General features: G+C 50.9%; 1 protein-coding gene across 1 annotated transcript in view; it reads left to right on the forward strand.

The window, feature by feature from the left end:
* Positions 1 to 5978, forward strand: part of Arvcf (armadillo repeat gene deleted in velocardiofacial syndrome) — a 56113-nt gene continuing 50135 nt past the window's right edge. The window contains exons 1-2 of the mRNA XM_013031501.1: positions 1 to 111; positions 5460 to 5513. The gene's annotated coding sequence lies outside the window, so the exon portion shown is untranslated. The remainder of the gene's footprint in view (positions 112 to 5459; positions 5514 to 5978) is intronic.

The following is a 5978-nucleotide window of genomic DNA, read 5'->3' on the forward strand; positions in this document are numbered from 1 at the left end:
GACCTGCACCGCGCCCAGCCTGGGGGACGTCGCTCCCCGCGGGGGAGGGACCTGCGGACGCCCGTTTGGGGGCGGAGGCCGCTCTGCGGAGCCGCCCACGCAGCGCTCCAGGTAAGCTTCGCCCGGTGGGCGGGGTCCGGGGCCAAGGCCTGCGTTGAGGGTTGAAAACCTGGGACGATTCTGGGGTTGGGGCGGGGGCGGTGACCGGGGCTGGGCGGGGTAGGGTTCTGTGTGGTGTGGCGCGGGAGAGAAGGGACTGAGTCTTGGGTTCCGAGTCGGGGTCTGAGCGGGGGTCGGGAGCTGGGCGATAGAGGCCCTCTCCAGCCCCACCCGTGCCGCGCGCCTCACCGACACGGCGGCCTTGGAGACCCGGGGTCAGCTGGGGCGGTTTCCTTTGTGCTCGGCCTCGAGGCCGTGCGGGACCTGGCCGGGACGCCCCGCATCCCGAGCCCCCAGCTGAGCGCCACCCAGCTCGGCCGCCGGCTCGCCTCCGCACGACCACGGAGTCTGGAGGACGGGGCCCGGCGGCCACGGAAACTTTCCTAGGGCCAGAGGGTTGGCGAGGCCGGGGAACTTTAACTAGATCGACACGCCGCGGGAAAACGCGGTGGCATGGCCATGCTGAAGGGATGTTCCAGCACTACTGCTGCTCCTACTGCCTCCGGAGATTCCCTGGGGATTGCCAGTCTAGTGTTGAGGTCTGGGCTCCTCCCCACCTCATCCCTACATAAGCCTTTGGTCACTGGTACTTAGCCAGAGAAGGAGTTGCTTTGAGCCAGAGCCTTTCCTATTTTTAATTTAAAAATAATTAGTGAGTGCACATAAAACTTGCCCCCCCTCCCATTTTTGTATGCTAATACTGGGGCTTAAACGCAGATCAGGGCTTGAACTCAGGGCTTAGGCACTATCCTTTACCTTTTCCGTTGAAGGCTAAAGCTCTATCACTTGAGCCACAGCTCCTTTCAGCTTTTTTTTTTTTTGGTGGTTAATTGGAGATAAGGGTCTCACAGACTTTCCTTCCCAGGTTGAATTCGAACTGCTATCCTTAGTTCTCAGCCGCCTGAGTAGTTAGAATTATAGGCGTCAGGGACAGGCTGACAGCGAAAACCATTTTTATATCGTGTGTCATGTGTCAAAGTGAACATGGAACGGAAGACTCTGGGTCTTTCTTCCCTCTAGATTCACATGTATTTAGAAATGACAAAAAGGAGGGGCTGGGAATGTGGCTTGATGGTAGTGTTTGCCTAGCAGGGATGAAGCTCTGGGTTCAACTTCTCAATACCACATGAACAGAAAAAGTGGAAGTCGAATAATATTACTCCTCCTGGTCTAACCATTTGTCCTGCTAAGTCAGAGATGCTGCCCTTGCCCCCTACCATATCTGGGCTGCTTGGCTCCCTGTGTTCACCTAGTATCCTCTCCAGAGGGAGCCCCTTTCTGGTCCCAGACACCCTTTACATTTCTTAGCTTTCCTTAGGGCAGGGCTGAAGTCCTACCCCTGTTTGTGCTGCCCTAAGATTCAGGATTAATTGGTTTCACTCTCTCAAGAGACAGAAAGGACTGGGATAGGGACCCACAACACAAGTTTGAGACAGGCAGGAACAAGGAAATCCCCTGCAGAGCCAGCTGGAACTAAGGGCACCAAAACAGGCACTAGATGTGCTGGAGCTGTCCAGTCCTCATGTTCCATACCTAGCCAAAGCACAAGGAAAAGGGGTCATAGCTCAGGTGGGGTTCAGGATGCATTCTTCCTAAAGAGCCTAGTGGCTAGGAAGTGGGGGAGATCCCCAGGTACCCAAGTAGGTCATAAGCCATTCTCAAGACTGCTTGGCAGTGGCTCTTGTTGAGTGAGAATGTCGAATGTATTTCCTTCCTTCCTTCCTTCTTTTTTGTTTCTTTCTTTCTCTCTCTTTCTTCTTCCTTCCTTCCTTCCCTCCCTCCTTCCCTCCCTCCCTCCCCCTTTCCTCCCTTCTTCCCTTCCTTCTTTCTTTCCTTCTTTCCTTCTTTTTTTTTTCTTAGTCATGGGGCTTGAACTCTGGGCTTGGGGACTATCCCTCAGCTCTTCAGCTCAAGGCGAGTTCTCTACCGCTTGAACCACAGCACCACTTCCAGTTTTCTAGTGGTTTATTGGAGATAAGAATCTCACAGACTTTCCTGCCTGGGCTGGCTTTGAACCGTGATCCTCAGATCTCAGCCTCCTGAGTAGCTAGGATTATAGGCGTGAGCCACCGGCACCCAGCTCTTTTTTTCTTCTTAGGCTTCCCTCAAGACAGTGAGCCCCAGAATTAGGATATGGGATCCTGAATCTTCTTGGGCTGTCCCAGCCAAATAATTAGTCTGCATATCTTAGGCTGTTTTTGTTTGTTGGGAAAGTAATGCCAGAGAGCTGGCAGATACCCTCGAAGGGAGCCCCTATCCTTCTTTCTCCACTGAGGCAACCCTGTCCCTATTTCCAATGAGGGGCTGTCAGCCTCTAATAAAGCAGTCAGGAGCTGAGTATGGCCAGCAGAGGGCATCAGGCACTACCATAGGACTTCCAATGGTAAGTAAGACATGTTCCACTCAGCCTCTCCCTGTCTGCCAAAACTTACCCTTATGCCCATCTGGGTTGCCAGAGCTCTGTTTCCCATGGGCTGTCCATGGGGTGTGGAGCTGGAGAGGCGTCAGGGATCCTTGGAACACGGCCTCTTCCTCCTCCTACTCCACCACCACCACCACCACCACCACCATCTCCTCCTCCTTCTCTTCTTCTTTTTTTTTTTTTTCCCAGTCCTAGGGTTTGAACTCAGGGTCTAGGCACTGTCCCTGAGCTTTTTTTGCTCAAGGCTAGCACTCTACAACTTGAACCACAGCACCACTTCTGGCTTTTCTGTGTATGTGGTACTGAGGAATCGAACCCAGGGCTTCATGCATGCAAGGCAAGCACTCTACCACTAAGCTACCTTCCTAGCCTTGCAGTACTTTTTTTTTCTTTCTGTCGGTTGTGGGGCCTGAACTCTGGGCCTGGGCGCTGCCCCTGAATTCTTCAGCTCAAGGGTTAGCACTCTACCACTCGAGCCATGGCGCCACTTCTGGCTTTTTCTGCTTATATGGTGCTGAGGAATCGAACCCAGGGCCTTGTATATGCAAGGCAAGCACTCTACCACTGAGCCACCTTCCCAGCCCCCCTTGCAGTGCTTTTTATACCTAAGGAGAGGCCTGAGGCCAGTTAGATCCTGCTACCACAGCAGGGTCTAAGTATGGACTGTTGTCTTCATGTCCACAGTAGATATGGATATATGTTCATAATGTGTTCAGTGTCCACTGCAGGAGGAACAGTTTTGTTGTGGTAGATAATGTTGACATTGAGCAGCATTAACTTTCCCTGCCCAATTCTATGCACATGTGCCTATGTTGGCTACTGGGGCATGTTCCCTGCTACTTGCTTTTAGTATCACTTCTGTTCATAGGGCAGAAAGCAAAGAGATCCCACAGGGCTGCAACCTCATGCTTAGGCAGGCTAACCTGATCTTCTCTGGGCCTATGTAGCCCTGAATTGCCTGCCCAGCATGCATAGTCTGGTTTATACCAATGGGAGCCACCTCACATAGTCAGTATTTGTGAGATGTAGGCTCACAATCCATGTGAGCCTTGACACATGTCTGTGGAGAACCTGTCTGTTTTTAGAGCTGATAACAAACTCACAGGGTTTTCTATGTGGTAAAACCTACACGAACATTTAAACTAAAAACACAGATGTCCCAGAAATGTCATATTCTGAACAGGGGCTGATTGCTGAGCCTCAGACTAAAGGGTAGGAGCAGGAGAGAGTATCAGTGGGCAGCTCCCACCTACTCCTCATACACCCAGGTATTCCCAGGACATGTCTAACTTAGGCCTCCAGTTCTTCCCTACCCTTGGTTTCCTCCTGACTCCATGATCCTACCCTTATACCTTATTCACCTCCAATTGAAGCCTTTCTGCATGATGAAGGAGCTGTTGTGCAGGGAAACCACTTTTGTGACCCAAAGGAAGCTTGAGCAGAGGCTTAGAAAAATTTGGGAACCACTTTCAGAGCAGAGAGGAAAGAACTCCCATCACCCTTCCTTCCAAAGGTGGCCTTTCATCAGTGGCCCATTCCTTCCCATGTATCTTTGCCATCCTGGTTTTCATGACATGAAATGCTCTGGCAGTGTTCCTGAGCTGGATGTCATGAGAGAGGAGAGGGTTTGGAAGCGTGGTTCAGATGACAGAATGCCAGCCAATGAGTGGAAGCATCAAGTACCAAGTTCAAGTCCCAGTCTCAGACAAAAGTAAAGAAATTGAAGCCCAGTCCTAGTGGCTCATGCCTGTAATCCTAGCTACTGAGCAGGCTGAGAGCTGAAGATAGTTTGACACCAGCCTAGGCAGGAAAGTATGTGAGACTCTTATCCCCAATTAACTACAAAAAAGCAGGAAGTAGAGCTGTGGCTCTGAGTGCTAGCTTTGAGCAAAAAAAAAGCTCAGAGACAATTTTCATGCCCAGAATTCAAGCCCCAGGACTGGCCAAAAAGAAAAAGAGGAAACGTGTCACCAGGATGAGACACAAACTTGGTTCCTTCTTCCCATGGTGGGGCCATGGCCTGAGTGAGTCACTGGCAACACTTTATCCTTTGCTATAGCCCATACACTGTGCATACTGCAGACTGAAGAGCCAGGTCTCAGATCATACCTGGCTAGCTCTAGCATTAGTAATCTACCTTCCACTGATGTCTTGAGAACTAGGACCTGCCTTCCCACTCAGGACTGCAGAGTATCCTATTTTTTGTGAGTGTAGTTAATAGTGGATGGGCTAGTTCTGGTCAATGTGTACTGTTGCTCAGCTTCATCCTGGGTGGGCACAGCCTCAGGGCTAGACAGGGAAGGATATAAGGGCATCCTTGCCTCCCCTGGTTGGATTTTCTAAGTATGGCCAGTAGCCACTGGTTTGATATCTGGCTTGAGGACAAGCCTGTAGTGGCACCAACCTACTAGGTTGCTGGTCATTGTTGACCAGGATGTTAGCTGGGTGTGATCCGTCAGCTTAGGAGAAACATCCTACAGATGTCAGTAGGGGGGTTGAGACTCCTCTTACGTGAATAACAGTACCCTGAACCTACTTGTGCCTAGTGTAGGAGCTCTCCCTATGTGCTGTTACCAAGACAAAACAGCTCAGCTTTCTGGAATCTTCAAGAAAGAGGTCACTAATAGTTCACACATCTGAACTCTCAGTATTTAGAAATGCTCATGAGGGAAGTTGACCTGAGGTAACTGCAGGACCAGCTGTATATGGGAACAAGAAAGTACACAAGAGTGCATGGTTATATCCGGAGTGTTGCAGTTGACCTCAGGGTCAGGGATAACCAGCATCCTCCTTGGGTACAGTTAAGATCACCTTAGTCCAGAAGGGTTTACCCCGGCCAGGGTGGCCTTACACACAGTGCCCTCTGCTTTTTCCACAGGAGCCAGAGACCACAGAATGAGCATTAGGACATGCTGATCTGCTCTTAAGACAGGTAAGTGGCTGAGGCTATTGCTTCTATACTAGACTGCAGAATTACCCTTCCTAGTGGGCATGGTAGGTATAATTGAGAGTGAGTAGACTCTAGTCAGTGTGTCCTCACCCTGGGTGGGCATATCCTTGGGGTTGGACAGGGGCTTGCTGCTGCCCCTGGTTGGATTTTCTTATGACTCAAGTATGGTTAACAGCCACTAGCTTAACATCTGGCTTGAGGATGAGCCTGCAGTGGGACCAGTCTGGTAGATTGCTGGTCAGTGTTGGTCTGGACATTAGGGTATGATCTCTGTCTCAGCTTGGATGCCAGCCTTAGTGATCTGTATTGAAACAGCCTGCCTAGTCTAGTACTTACCTCACCTCAGCTTTCTTTTCTTTTTTTTTTTTTGGGGTCCGGTTGTGGGGCCTGAACTCTGGGCCTGGGCGCTGTCCCTCAGCTCTTCAGCTCAAGGCTAGCGCTCTACCA

Source organism: Dipodomys ordii, unplaced genomic scaffold (assembly GCF_000151885.1).
Source record: "Dipodomys ordii isolate 6190 unplaced genomic scaffold, Dord_2.0 Scaffold141, whole genome shotgun sequence".
NCBI lineage: Eukaryota > Metazoa > Chordata > Mammalia > Rodentia > Heteromyidae > Dipodomys > Dipodomys ordii.